Source organism: Micromys minutus, assembly GCF_963924665.1.
Source record: "Micromys minutus genome assembly, chromosome: 5".
Classification (NCBI taxonomy): Eukaryota; Metazoa; Chordata; class Mammalia; order Rodentia; family Muridae; genus Micromys; species Micromys minutus.
The window spans coordinates 49,638,451-49,653,905 of record NC_137974.1 but is presented as its reverse complement, the minus strand read 5'-3'; the positions used below and the strand labels follow the sequence as shown (position 1 = coordinate 49,653,905).

General features: G+C 42.7%; 1 pseudogene across 1 annotated transcript; it reads left to right on the top strand.

The window, feature by feature from the left end:
- The first annotated feature begins 226 nt into the window (after positions 1–226).
- Positions 227–708, top strand: LOC308421250 (large ribosomal subunit protein eL21-like; annotated as a pseudogene). The gene has a single exon. The product of its transcript is annotated as a large ribosomal subunit protein eL21-like (transcript).
- Positions 709–15,455: the final 14,747 nt, after the last annotated feature.

Genomic DNA, 15,455 nt, shown 5'->3' with positions numbered 1-15,455 from the left:
TGGCACAGGAAGGTAGATCAATGGAACAGATTAGAAGACCAAGAAATTAACACACACACCTATGGTTACTTGATCTTTGACAAATGAGCTAAAACCATCCAGTGAAAAAAAGATAGCATTTTCAACAAATGGTCCTGGTTTTATGAGGTGCAATGTGTGCTTTCAGCATGTAGAAGAATGTAAATTTAGTCGGCCGCAGCAGGCATCTTTCAGTTAACTCGCCAACATGAGGAACACAAAAGGAAAGAGGAGAGGCACTCGCTATATGTTCTCTAGGCCTTTTAGGAAACATGGAGTTGTTCCTTTGGCTACATATATGCGAATCTGCAAGAAGGTGATATTTTAGACATCAAGGGAATGGGCACTGTTCAGAAAGGAATGCCCCATAAGTGTTACCACGGAAAAACCGGAAGAGTCTACAGTGTCACCCAACATGCTGTGGGCATCATTGCAAACAAGCAAGTTAAGGGCGAGATTCTGGCCAAGAGGATCGATGTGCGGATTGAGCACATCAAGTACTCAAAGAGCAGAGACAGCTTCCTGAAGCGGGTGAAGGAGAACAATCAGAAGAAAATGAAAGCCAAGGAGAAGGGCACCTGGGTTCAGCTGAAGCACCAGCCTGTGCCACCCAGAGAAGCACACTTTGTGAGGACTAACGGAAAAGAGCCTGAGCTGCTGGAACCCATTCCCTATGAATTCATGGCCTAATGTACAAAGAGAAATAAAGGACCCAGGCTACAAAGTGTTTTCCTTAGGTTGAAGTGTGGTGTCTTCTCCCTGAAAGATAATGTTAAAGCAAATTTTCATTAAAAAAAAATAAAAAGAATGCAAATTTATCCATACTTATCTCCAAGTACAAAGCCCAAGTCCAAATGGATCAAGGATCTCCACATAAAACCAGATACACTCAAACTAATAGAAGAGAAAGTGGGAAAGAGCCTTGAACACATTGGCACTGGGGCAAATTTCCTGAACAGAACACCAATGGCTTATGTTGTAAGATCAAGAATTGAGGAGGGATGAAAAAATGGCTCAGTGATCCTGAGTTCAAATTCCAGCAACAAGATGGTGGCTCACAACCATCTGTAATGAGATCTGATACCCTCTTCTGGTGTGTCTGAAGATAGCTATGGTGTACTTATATATAATAAATAAATAAATACATCTTTTTTTTTAAGAATTGATAAATGGTACCTTATATTGCAAAGCTTCTGTAAGGAAAAGGACATTGGCATTAGGACAAAAATAGCAACCAACAGATTGGGAAAAGTTCATTACCAATCCTACATCTGATAGAAGGATAATAATATTCAATATATACAATGAACCCAAGAAGTTAGACTCCAGAGAATCAAATAACCCTGTTAGAAATAGGATAGAGAGCTAAACAAAGAATTCTCAACTTAGGAATATTAAGTGGTTGAGAAGCAAAAACTTAAAGAAATTTTCAACATTTTTAGTCATCAGAAAAATGCAAATTAAAACAACCCTGAGATTCCACCTCAAACCAGTCAGAATGTCTAAGGTCAAAAACTCAGGTGACAGCAGATGCTGGCAAGGATGTGGAGAAAGAGAAACACTTCTTCATTGTTGGTGGGATTGCAAGCTGGTACAACCACTCTGAAAATCAGTATGGCAATTCTTCAGAAAATTGGATATAGTACCACTTGAGTACTATACCACTCTTGAGCATGTACCCAAAAGATGCTCCAACATACAATAATGACACATGCTCCACTATGTTCACAGCAGGCTTATTTATAATAGCCAGGAGACAGAAAGAAGCAGATTTCTTTCAACAGAGGAATGGATACAGAAAATATGGATATTAACACAATGGAGTACTACTCAGCTATTAAAAATAATGAGTTCATGAAATTCTTAGGCAAATGGATGGATCTATAAAATATCATCCTGAGTGAGGTAACCCAATTGAAAAAGTACACCATGGTATGCACTCAATAATAAGTGGATATTAGCCCAAAATCTGGGAATATTCAAGATACAATTCACAATGAAGCTCAAGAAGAAGGACTACCAAACTTCAGATGCTTCAGTACTTCCTAGAACTGAACAAAAATATTCTCAGGAGGAAATATGGAGACAAAGCTTAGAGCCAAGACTGAAGGAAAGACCATCCAGAAATTGCCCCACCTGGGAAACCAGCCCATATTCAGCCACTAAACCCAAATACTATTGCTGATGCCAAGAAGGGCATGCTGACAGGAGCCTGATATCGCTGTCTCCTGAGAAGCTCTGCCAGAGCATGACAAATACAGAGGCGGATGCTCCCGGCCAATCATAGAACAAAGTATGGGGTCCTTAATGGAGGAGTTAGAGAAAGAATTGAAGGAGATGAGGGGGTTTGCAACTCCATAAGAACAACAATACCAACCAACCAGAGCTCCCAGGGAATAAACCACCATCCAAAGAGTACACACGGATGGACCCATGGCTCCAGCTGCATATGTAGCAGAGGATGGCCTTGTTGGGCATCAATGGGAGAAGCCCTTGGTTCTGCCACGACTTGATGCTGCAGTGAAGGGGAATGTCAGGGTGGGTAGGTAGGAGGGGGTGGGTGGGTGAATACCCTCATAGAAGCAGGGGGAAGAGAGATGGGATAATGGATATGGAGGGGAATCCAGGAAAGGGGATAACATTCAAAATAAATAAAATATATTCAATAAAAAAGATTATGCTGTAAACTCTTATCTAAGTTTTGTAAGTTTAAATTCTACATAATCCACAACAAAATTTGGCTTTAAACTTGCAGCAAAAGGCTTATAATTTAAAATTCTATACATTAGTATATATGTGTGATCCGTCTCTCGTTTAGGGAATTTGTGTGGGTGTATGTGTATATGTAATTCAAATTCAATGCTGTATGTTAGATTTAATTCTAAATGTATATGTGCATATAAATTGAATGCAAATGTCATTGAGAGAGAGAGAGTGTGTGTGTGTGTGTCACTAGGAAAACAAATATTTTAAAATAGCAACTATGTGGTTCTTCTTCATCTTGGCTGGTGATCTCACCAAGATGTCAGTGGCCACGTGACTAACAACCTGCCATGTGACTTTATCATCTTAAGATGACCACATGGTAAAAGCAATAATTGTACAACTTCTTTTTCCCAATAAACTATTTAGTATTATATCTCCTTTTAGACTATGAAAGCAACAAGTGAAATATTTTAAATTGGTATGGAATTTTATGTGATGATATAAATTTAAGGCTATATTTGTTATAACATACTTATGTGATTCAACACTGTCTTAGAATATACCATATATGATGATGAAATGTTAAGGTCATGAAGATCTATTTAGAATAACAAAAGGTAATTTAAGATGTATGTCTAGCTACTTATGTCTCTGCTAATTGCTCAACACTGAGCTTCTAGAAAATGTAGGTAAGTAACAACATACAGATGATAAGTAAGATATTTTTGATAATCAACATCTTAAATTTCTAAAGTCTAGTCAGGTTCACAGATATATTTGTCTAGATTCTAGGTCTTTAACTGAGATTTATAAACTACTAGGGTCTAATGAGGTTCACAGTTTATTTCTTAGCCTCTTTGTCTTTTAAGATTTGCCAGTCTCTATTGTATCTATAATTAAAAGTTTTATTTTGATAAAGAACTTCAATTCAAAAATCATGATTCTTAAGGCTCAAACCTAACAGGAATAAATCATAAGTCCTAGTCTTATAAAAGCTACTCAATTATTGTAGACTGTTGAGGACAATTAACAATTGCAAGTCAGTAGTCAATGACTTATAAATAGTCAACTTCTTTAATGTATTCAGAACTGTGTTTGTAGTCATGTTAAGAAAGACTTAAAGAAAGAATAAGCCTTATTTAACCTCCAGTATACATTTTCAAAGCAACTAGAAACAAGCAAAATGTGTCTAATAAGATACAACTTACATAGATAGGGGACCCTCAAACACTTCAGAGATCTGCAGAATATCACATTTAAGATGTCTTCATTTTTTTTTTTTTTGTTAAGAAAATTTTTGTGGTTTTATTGTATCAAGAGGCATTGAAACATCTGAACAAATCAATATCTGGGCGGTTGGTGAGGCAGCTGCTTTCTCCTTCACTTCTTTGGGTTACTAGAGCAACTTGTCAGTAGATTAAAATAACAAAATAAAACAAAACCAAAAAACTGACAATCTTTTGCATTACTTAAGTCTTTCCAAGGCATGCGCTGGTACAACACAAACTTTTCCTGTCAGATGCAACTAGTCTAGCATCCAAACATCATGCACAATACCGTGGTGATAGAAGCGCACTGCACCCACTCCCACCTCGGCCCTGCTCGTTTGTGTATGATATTTGGAGCATCTGGAGGAGTGAGATAGGATTGGGAAGAGGGAGGAGGAAACAGCGTGACTATCTGGCCAGGAGGAGGTCAGCCGAAGTTGTGCAGGGCAAGCCTGAACATGTCATTGGTGCAAACCCAAGATGTCTTCATTTTTAAAAAAGTTTTCATGGTAAAGAGACACATCAACTCCTAATAACTTCCAGTCTCTTCCAAAGAAGATGGACACAGAAGAACCTCCACCTGGAGCTTGCTTCAAATGTAGTGAAGTGGGCCACTGGGCAAAACTGCCCTATACCTTGACTGATGACCGAATGCTATCTAAACTGTGGACAAGGGGACAGCAGGAAGCTGCTTGCCCCTCCCTGCCTAGACAAGACAGTCCTCTGACACTCCTACTTTACAGAAAAGTCTGCCAAATCTTCTGGGCCTGGTAGCTGAAGATGGATGAACCACCAACCACCGACGAACTTTGGGTGACTGTCTAGGTAGCAAGTAAGTCTCTGTCATTTCTATAGATTTGGAAGCTGCTTGGTATGTATTTCCTGCTTATTTGGGTAAAATTTGTTCTTCTCAGGTCTATGATGGATTGGAAAACTAGACTATTAAAAGTTTATCAGCAGCAACCAAGGAAAGCTTAAGCTGCCATTTCAGTTCTATTCATGTGCAAAACTCAGGCGTCACTCTCCTATGGCTGCTAGCACCAGGTCTAGACACTATTTTGTTACCAGACTCAGAAAACAGGCTTTATGCCTGCCGCCTCCCCTCAGCCAATCTTCCTATTTTCATGCCTTTTATCATCATCACCATCATCACCATCAGGAGCACCATAGTAGTGGTGTAAATAGGTTATCCCCCTGTAGATTTGTATGTTTGAATGCTTGGCCCTCGAGCAGTGGCACTCTTAGGAAATCTAGACTTGCTGGAGAAAGTGTGACACTGCATATATGAGCTTTGATGCTCCTATGCGCAAGCTCTGCCCAGTGTGAAGGAGTCTCCTTCTGCTGCCTTTGGATCAAATGCAGAACTCTCAGCTCCTGCTCCAGAAACATGTCCACCTGCACACTGCCGTGTTTCCCATCATGACAATAATGGATTGAACCTCTGAAACTGTAAGCACTTAAATGTTTTCCTTTATTAGAGTTGCCTTGGTCATGGTAGCTCATCACAATAATAAAACCTTAACTAAGACAGAAGTTGGTGCCAGGGACTGGGTATTGCTGTGACAGGCCTGACCGTGCTTTTGTTTGGAGAGATGTGGATTTGGGACTTTGTAAAGCAGTGGATGCTTTAAATGAGGACTAACAGGCTGTACTAATAGACGTATGGAAGACGGTGTTCTACTGGGTGCTTTAAACAGTGTGGCCCGAGCTCGAGAGAGAGGTTTCAAAGAAAAGGAATTTTAGTATGTGATCTTAACACTGCTTTTTGTAATATTTTGTTGAAGAATGTGGCTGCTTTTTGCCCTTGTCTGAACAGTCTGCTTGAGATTGAGATGAAAAGATTCAAATTATTTGTATTTACAAAGGAAGCTTCAAAATCTCACAGCATAGGCTTCGTACTCTAGTTTACTCTCATGAAGTGTTTTAATCAAGCATTAGTAAGCTTAGAAAAAGAAATATTTTTTTTAAAAAATGAAAATGCGATGGAGCTAAATTCTATGTTCAAGGATATTAATTGGAATTAATGGAGTGGTGACCCCACCCAAGATCCCAGCTAAGCTTACTATGTGTTTGCAGTTGAACAGAGGATAGTTATATCATGTTAGGCATTATTATTACCTGGTTATTGTTTTCATTTGTACTTTTAATCTGGAATAGACTACAATCCAGAAGTGGAAGGCACACCTGAGATTCAGATCCTGAGGCTGGACACAGGCTTTTGATCTAGATCTTGACATGGGATGAAGAACACTTTTGAACTTGAAGCATAGTGGCTGTGAAAATCTTAGGTGCAGGCATGGTGGTGCACGCCTTCAATCCCAAGAGGCAAAGACAAGCAGAGCTCTGAGTTCAGGGCCAGCCTGATACAGAGCAAGTTCCAAGCAGACAAAGCTTAAGTCTAGGCAACGTGAATAACACCAGTAATTCCAGTGCGTAGGAGATAGGCATGCAGACCTCAGAGTTCAAGGTTCATCTACAGAGCAAGTTCTGAGACAGCCAAGGTTAGGCAGTGAAGGAGCAGGAAACAGAAAGCTGGTAGTTGTGTAATAGAAAAAGGAGGCCACATTTCATCCACAGCAAGCAGCAGAACTTGGCAGCTTCGGCCATGTAGCTCTGGCTTTAGAGTCCAGAATAGAAAGGACTCCTGGGACAGCTGGTGCTGGTCAGCTGGAGCTAAGAAATTAGTGATGGTTAAGAAGAGTCCAGCATCGCTGAGGTGAAATCTGGAAAGTGTTTTTTGAGAACACAAAGAAGCTGTCTTCCAAAGGTAGTCAGTGTTGTACCTCATGCTGCAACTGGACATAGTAATGTTTAAGAATTACCAGGTGGTACTGGTTTTGAAGGTATGAAGGGGTCATGGAGAGTAGATGAGGCTTGGCACTGAAAGGCCAGGAAAGGCCATTAGTGATGGCAGCCTCAGTTGCACCTCACTTGATAGCCCAGGACGGAAGGGGTCATGCTTGATTTAAGGCTTGGCACCATGAAGAGAACCTGTGAGAGGTTATTGGTGAAGTCTAGTTGCAGCAAGAAGACTTGTGTATTGGAGATGCCATAACATGGCATGATCACCGGGAACAGCAGCAGCAGTGGAGTCAGTCAGAGCCTAGAGTGCTACAGAGGGCAGAGCTGGAGATGTGACTCAAGCCCTTGAAGGAGTCCAGAAGATCATGTGTGGATCCCAGACACTGGGACAAGAAGCTGTAATGTTGAAGTAGCCTTGGAGACCCTAAGATGTTAGAAATACCAGAGCTGTGGAATACCAGCAGAGGAAAGCTGCTTACAGGGAGTGGGACTAGCCCAGGAGAAAGAACTCTGCTGCAATCAGCAAAGATAAAAGGATTTGGAGATCAGAAGAGCTTTGACATCAGGCAAAGAGATGCAGATGTTGGAGTTTATCCAGCTGGTTTTTGGTCTTGCTTTGGTCCAGTATTTCTTCGTTATGATGTTTTATAATGGTAATGTGAGGCTGGAAATATGTAATCTGCTTTTTCATTTTCAATATATACAGGATTACAGTTAAGTGATTGGATGAATCTCAATACAGACTTTGAACTTTGAACTTTTAACATTGTTGAGACTGCTAGGTCATCCTTTAAGGTTGGACTAAATATATTTTCCATTAACTATTATTAGGTGTGGCCCTTATACACTTATGTGTTTCAACAAGTGTATGGGGGCCAAAGAGTAGTCCACACCCATTCATCACCACACCCACTCATCACCACACCCACCCATCACCACACCCACTCATCACCACACCCACTCATCACCACACCCACTTATCACCACACCCACTCATCACCACACCCACTCATCACCACACCCACCCATCACCACACCCACCCATCACCACACCCACTCATCACCACACCCACCCATCACCACACCCACCCATCACCACACCCACCCATCACCACACCCACCCATCACCACACCCACTCATCACCACACCCACTCATCACCACACCCACTCATCACCACACCCACTCATCACCACACCCACTCATCACCACACCCACTCATCACCACACCCACTCATCACCACACCCACCCAGCACCACACCCACTCATCACCATCACTTCTCGTAGTCAAGATTTCATTACTATGAAGAGACAACACGACCATAAAGCAAGTTGGGGTGCAAAGAGTTTCCTCAGCTTACATTTCCAGGTCACTGTTCATTACCAAAGGATGTCAGGACAGGAACCTGAAGGCAGGAGCTGATGCAGAGGCTATGCTGAGTGCTGCTCTCTGGCTTACTCCCCATGGCTTGTTCAGCCTGCTTCTTACAGAACCCAAGACTCTCAGCCCAGGGATGACTCCACACACAGTGGGACCCTCCACCAGTGAGCACTAAAAACATGCCCTACAGTAGGAAGTAGGACCCCCTGGGGACATTTCTTCAACCAACTTTTCTCTGAAAACTCACAAAACCAGCCAGAGCAGCAGTCACCTTAGTCAGCAGCATCTCCTCATCCCTCCCCCCACACCCCTCTTGCATTTCAGACATGAGACATGTATAATATCACACTCTGAAGGCCCTTTATTTTTTATTTCGTTGAAATAAAAAGTACCGTTCATCTGAAATTTAATTTGCTGGTAACTCACTGGAAATTGATCTGAAGGAAGGACCCTACTTTACACTTGATTGAGAGCCACAGGCCTTGCCCACCACAGAGCAGCATCACAAAGCACCTTAGGATTTCAATTGCTGTTTGAATCCGAATGAGCAGAGACACCCAACTACTAATCAAGTGCACATGAAAATGAGGATAGTCCCAATGGCAATGCAGCAATTAAATAATGTTTCCATAGGAACACAGGGTGCCTGGGGGAGGGGCTGAAGAGCTGCCTGTTCTTGTAGAAGACCTGGGTTCAGTTCCCAGCTGACTACCACTCACAATCCAGTCTGAAGGGGACCACCTTCCTCTTTAGGACTCCTCAGATGCTGCACTCACATGCACAAACCCACACACAAACATACACTCACATACATGAAATTTTTAAAAAACTGGTGTTTTGAGACAGGGTTTCTCTGTGTAGCCCTGGCTATCCTGGATGTCTACAGACCAGGCTGGCCTTGAACTCAGAAATCCACCTGCTTCTGCCTCCCTAATGCTGGGACTAAAGACATGTACCACCACTGCCCAGATGTAATTAGATTTTTAAAATAAATAAATAAATTATAAAAGTCACTAGACTGATAGAAATTAATACAGTCAACATGGGCCAGCTTACATATCTGGTATAGAAACCAATAAAATTCCTTCTGAAGAAAAAGATTATAAGCTAAGCATTCTGATTAATCCACTTTCTTTTTTTCTTTTTTTTTTATTTAAACAACTTTATTTTTAAAAACAGAGATAAATGTACAGATTTTTAAAAGCATTTTTGCATAAAACTATATGAATATATTTTTGTCAGTACTTGATTTTTTTTTAAGTTTTGATAGTATGCATTGAAATCTCACTACTTACAATGAGCATAAAATGCATGTAAAACAAAATGTAGCATGGAAATAGTCAAAGTTTTCTTAGTGTGTAAAGATTAAACATAATAATTTTTAAATACCAAGAATTGCCACAAAGCTACATTCTTAGCTCTTGAATTATTAATGACTTAAGGTTTAGGTATACCACATTCTGAGAGGGTGCTATACACTTATTTTTTCTAAGAAGGACTGAGACTTCCACTTTTTGGCCTTTCTCTCTCTCTCTCTCTCTCTCTCTCTCTCTCTCTATCTATCTATCTATCTATCTATCTTTCTCTCTCTCTCTTTCTCTCTCTCTCTCTCTTAGCTTCATATGGTCTATGAGTTGTTTCTTGGGTATTCAGACCCTTCTGGGGCTAGTATCCAATTATCAATGACTGTATATTATGATATTATGTCTGTTCTTTTGTGACTGGGTTACCTAACTCAGGATGATATTCTCTAGATCCATCCATTTGCCTAGGAACTTCATGAAGTCATTGTTTATAGTAGCTGAGTAGTACTCCATTGTGTGAATATACCATAATTTCTGTATCCATTCGTCTATTAAGACATCTGGGTTCTTTCCAGCTTCTGGCTATTATAAATAAGGCTGCTATGAACATGGTGGAGCATGTGTCCTTGTTATATGTTGGAACATCTTTAGGGTATATGCCCAGGAGTGGATGATTTATCCACTTTCAGACTTCTGTGGAGACTCAGAGTCCACATTAATGCAGCACACGAGGCAGTGAAAGCCCAATGTCTAATACGTTGTCACTTCCTGAATCCCTCAACACTCTGAATTTCCATCTCCAGAACATAAAATCTTACAAAAAGTTTACAGAACTTTAATTAGCCTGAATTAAAACAGGTAGACAAAAGCAGAAACACCCTACAATGACCTCATAGTTCAATGGCCCCATAGACTCCCAGATATTACAGTAATCAGAGATGTGTGGCTACAGACAACCCCCCCATGTTGTAAGCAACCCACCCCCTGAAACTCACCCAAAGGGGTGTGGAGGAGGGGTCTGAGCTGGCTGGGGCTTGCTAGCCTATATCCAGAGCCATCATGCATCAGCTTCTGCCTCCAAGTTCCTGCCCTGACTTACTTCCCTCAGCAGGGCAATGGAAAGCAACCTGGGGGTTTAAGGTGAAATAACCCTTTCTCCCCCAGGCTGTTTTTGGTCATGGTTAATCACAGCAACAAAAACCCTAATATAGCCAAAGTACATTATGAACAGGCAGAAGAAAGAAGGAGCTGGGAAAGGTAAGGAAAAGACTAAATTTGACTAACAGAAACCTTGACTAAACAGTTTCAATATTTGCTAGCCACCTAGGTGCATGATGGGAGAGAGAAATTTCCAGTGGTCCCGAGGAGAAAGCAAAAGGTTACCGAGGCTAGACTGATGTCCTTAGGCTTCCTGAAGGAAATGGACTTCTTCCTGTTCCTGTGGTCCCATGAGTCAATCCTCTGAGCCCTGTTCCACCCTCTCCACTCCCACCCCATCCTGGCTGTGGCTTAGTGGGGTGCAGGGGGGCCCGGGAGGGAACCTGCAGGTGGGGGAAAACCCTGCTTTTGGCAAATATCCACAAAGGTTACATGAGCAACCTTGTGACTTCCCTGCCACTGCCATGGAATTCCTGAGGTGAATTTTTTTCCCCATTCAGTTTGAAAGATGTGGTAGACCAATTCCCAAGGGTCTCTAAAGAGGGCAGAAAGCTCATTTCCCGGCTAGGAAGCAAGAGAGGGGAGAGAGAAGATTCCCCAAGAGCTAGGGAAGAAAGCCCAATCCCTTGTAGTAGGAGGGTTAGGTTAGCTTAACCTTTATATCCATCATAGCCCCAGCCTCTCACTGGGGGTTTCTAGCAGGCAGAGAGACTTGGGGGGGGGAATGCAAGAGACAGGACAGACCAACTCATGCCTGACCATGCCCCCTCCCTGGAGGAATCTAGTCAGGGACTCCATCCCTGAACACACCCCAAGGCCAGTGAGATGAGGTGTGGATAAATGGTGAATGGGCAACACTCACCAAGTATACACTGCTTTAGCCTCCAACCTCACCACTTTGATAATAATAATAGCTATTATTATTATTAATTATTATTATTATAAAATAAGTAAAACATGATTTAAATTATTGGTACACATGGTTTAAATTATAAAGTTCAAAGCCCTCCAGCTGTAGTTACCTGTGAACTTGATTTCCTAGTGTACTGCATAGTTTTATGTCAATACAAGTAGGGTAATTTTAGGAGGAGAAACCTCAACTGAGAAAATACCCCACCAGACTGACCTTCTGACAGGGCAGGACTGCGTTTCCTTGATCATTGTTAAATGTAGGAAGGCCCAGCACACTACATTTCCATGTAGATGGTCCTAAGCCCTACAAGAATGCAGGCTGCGCTAGCCAGTGAGCCAGAGCTCTTCCTAGGATCCTACTTCAGTCCTGCCTTGACTTGATGTCCTGCCTTCCCTCACTGACAAGGAACTACAGAGAGAAATAAGTCCTTTTCTCTCCGAGGTGCTTTGGTCATGGCTGTTCATCAGCAATAGAAACCCTAGCATGAACCACATACATTAGATGTCTCAAAGTCCTCAAAGTGGAGCTGAAGAAATTACTTAGTTACGAGCACTTGCTGGGTCTCTCACTGAGCCTGGAGGGCTCCATTTAGCTAGGTTGACCAAAGAGCTGCCACAGTCCTCCTGTCTCTGCGTCCCAGCAGGCTACCACGGCACACAGGCACTGACGAACCCCACTTTCAGGCATCAAACTTAGAGTTCTCATTCTTGTTTGATGGGGCCTGTACCTGTAACTTTAATTCTTTTTCAAACCTTATTTTTAATGACGGTTCTTAAACACTTTGACCTTCCTTGTAGCCCACCGCCCGCCATAGGTAGGGAGAAAGAAAGGATACAGGAAAAATGGACCTGTTGAGAAAGGTTCTTTGGAGCAACACCCTTCCGTGTTGTCTGGAAACCAGCAGCTCAGTTCACAGGTCAGCAGCAACAGCTCAGTCCATTCACAGATACTTCATGGATACAGCAGCGGTCCAGCTTGGCAGAGTCAGAAGAGCAAACACCAATGAATCCGCAGCAGTGGTGTTACCTAGTGCCAGGAGAAGCTCTCAGCTGTGCCTCTCGGGGAAGTGAAGATCGGCAGAGACTTGAGACCCACTAGCTTCATAAGCAAGCCTAGCTCTGCCTCTGTCACTGTCCCTTGAGTCCTATTTATACCCTCCAAACATCATGTGTCCTCCAAGGGTCTTGCCTCAGCTGACATCACTCTGCCAATCAGCCCGAGTCCAAAGACACCGCTAGAAATAGCAACACTCCACCTGAAGTTTTGTTGTTGTTTTTTTTTTTTTTTTTTTTTTGTTTTTTGTTTTTTTGTCTTTGTTTTTGGTTTTTTGGTTTTTTAGGGGTTTTTTTTTTTTGTTTTTGTTTTTGTTTTGTTTTGTTTTGTTGTTTTTTGTTTTTGGGGTTTTTTTTTTTTGGTGCTTTTTTCTCTATAGAACCCCAACAAATTCAGCTCAACAATGCAGTGCAAGGTGGACCAATACATGCATGTTGTTAGCAAGGAACACTTCATCATGCGTCCTCTCATGTGCTTGCTTTAGCAGAACATCCCCTCTCCTGTGTCTGCTTCAGCTAAACATTCTTCCTTCACAAATCTGCCTTAGTCTATCACATGTGTCCACTTGAGGAAAACACTCCTTCACATGTCTGCCCCAGCAAAACACCATCCAACACAACGGACTCTTCAAAGAACCCTTAAGTTTCCACTTCAGGGCCTGTACCCACTAAACCATAACCCCAGTCTAATCCATATTTTTAAAAGATTTGTTTTGCTTTATTTATGTTTATGGGGACAATATGTGCACAGGAGTACAGATGCCCACAGAAACCAGAGTTGCCAAATACTCCTGGAACTGAAATTCCAGATCATTTTAAACCATTTAACCTGGGTGCTGGGAAGTGAGTCCTCTCTCTGGGACAGGTCCATTCAACTTCTGGGATGTCTCCCCAACCCCATGTTAATCTCACTACATCCAAGTGCAGAAGATTAACTCCGGGGGCCTCTGACCAACAAGTTTTCCCCAAAACAGGATCGAAAGGTGGTGGGAGCCTCTAGCTAAGCCAGCTCAAACCTGTTTCAGAGGCAAGCTCTCCCTGGTACCCTTTCCTTTAGTGAGTATCTCAGCTTCGGAAGAACTTGAGCTTGTAGATGTGTTCCAACATCTTATAGAACAGTCCGGACTCTGGATAAAATGGACTTCTGTGAGAAACACTCACACTTTTGGAGTGCCCAGAGAAGGCCCAGAGGAGAGGACACCAAGGACAGGAGAGAGAAAAGCCCCAGCCTGCCAGAATGGGGAAGCCACCGCCCAGCTCAGCACCTCACCCCCAAGTGTTTAAACTCTGAGCTGCCCACTCTGCTACTGTACCTCATCCGGCATGAGGACAAGTGGAGGCCGCCTTAAAGTACCAGGCCTGCTTGTCTCTCTGCTTGTTCTTGGGGTTTTTTGTTTGTTTGTTTTGTTTTCTGTTTTGTTTTGTTTTCTTTGTGGGAGGATTGTTTTTTTGGGGTTTTTTTTTGTTGTTGTTGTTGTTTGTTTTTACTGATTTTATAGGATCTATTTTATTTACATTTCGAATGTTATCCCCTTTCCCGGATTCCCCTCCATATCCCTTATCCTATCACTCCTCGCCCTGCTACTATGAGGGTGTTCACCTACCCACACACTCCCTCCCACCTCCCCACCCTGACGTTCCCCTACACTGAAGCATCAAGCCCTGGCAGGATCAAGGTCTTCTCCTCCCATAGATGCCCAACAAGGCCATCCTCTGCTACGTGTGCAGCTGGAGCCATGGGTCCGTCCATGTGTACTCTTTGGATACTTGTTTAATCCATGGAAGCTCTGGTTGGGTGGTGTTGTTGTTCTTACGGAGTTGCAAACACCTTCAACTCCTCCAATCCTTTCTCTAACTCCTCCATTGAGGACCCCTTTTTCTGCAAGCATCTGCCTCTGTATTTGTCAGGCTCTGTCAGCATGCACTTCTTGGCAATCAACAGTATTGCTTGGGTTGGTGGCTGCAAATGGATTGGATGTTTGCTTGTTCTTTATTGTCTGACAGCTTAATCTATTCACACAAGGAATTTTAGTCATGCCTACCCCCTTTCCCCTCTCTAGTCCACTCCCCTCATCCTGCTGAGCGGGTTTTTTTTTCTTCCAAGCAAGTGCTGTCCCCACCCCCACGCCCGCAACTGCCACTTACAGTCTTTTCTGTCTTTTCCTGCACTGAGTCAAGGGAGGAGGCAGTTTTTCAGAAGCAATGGCAACTTACCGGTGACCACCCACTGAAGAAAGTGACCTTCCTTTCTCAGCAACCAGAACTGCCCAGAAAGCCTCAGGGAGGGGCGGGATCTCATGGCCCCGCCCCCATCCATGCTGAACCTTGCCGGGACATCTTGTGCTAATTACCACAATGAAGTATAGGAATGCAATGGCTGTGTCTTTTTTTTTTTTTTTTTTTTTTTTTTTTTTGCTTCCTGACACTGCTCTTCTAGTTGTGCCTACTCTCAGATAGGGTCGTGTTCTCAGTTTCCCTGTGACATGGATAGTGGGGGGCAGTAGCTAATCAATATCAAGACAAAGCCAATTGTGATGGCTCACACCTGCAATCTAATTATTCCTGCAGTCAGAAGATAGTCAGATGGGCTAGAGGCCAGCCTGGGCTACATGACAACTTCCACACCTGCCTGGGCTACTTGAGGAAATGCAGGTTACTATGAACCAGATGGCAAATTCTAAGCCAGCCTGGGCTATATAGTGTTCCACTGTGAGATGTTTATAATTGCCCCCATGGAAAAGCCTTCAATCGTGTCCAAATATTTTGGGGGGCACAGGGATCCCTGGATGCGGATGCTTCCCGATTTCCTAGCACCCAGCCCAATACTAATAGATTCTCAGTGAGTGATATGTT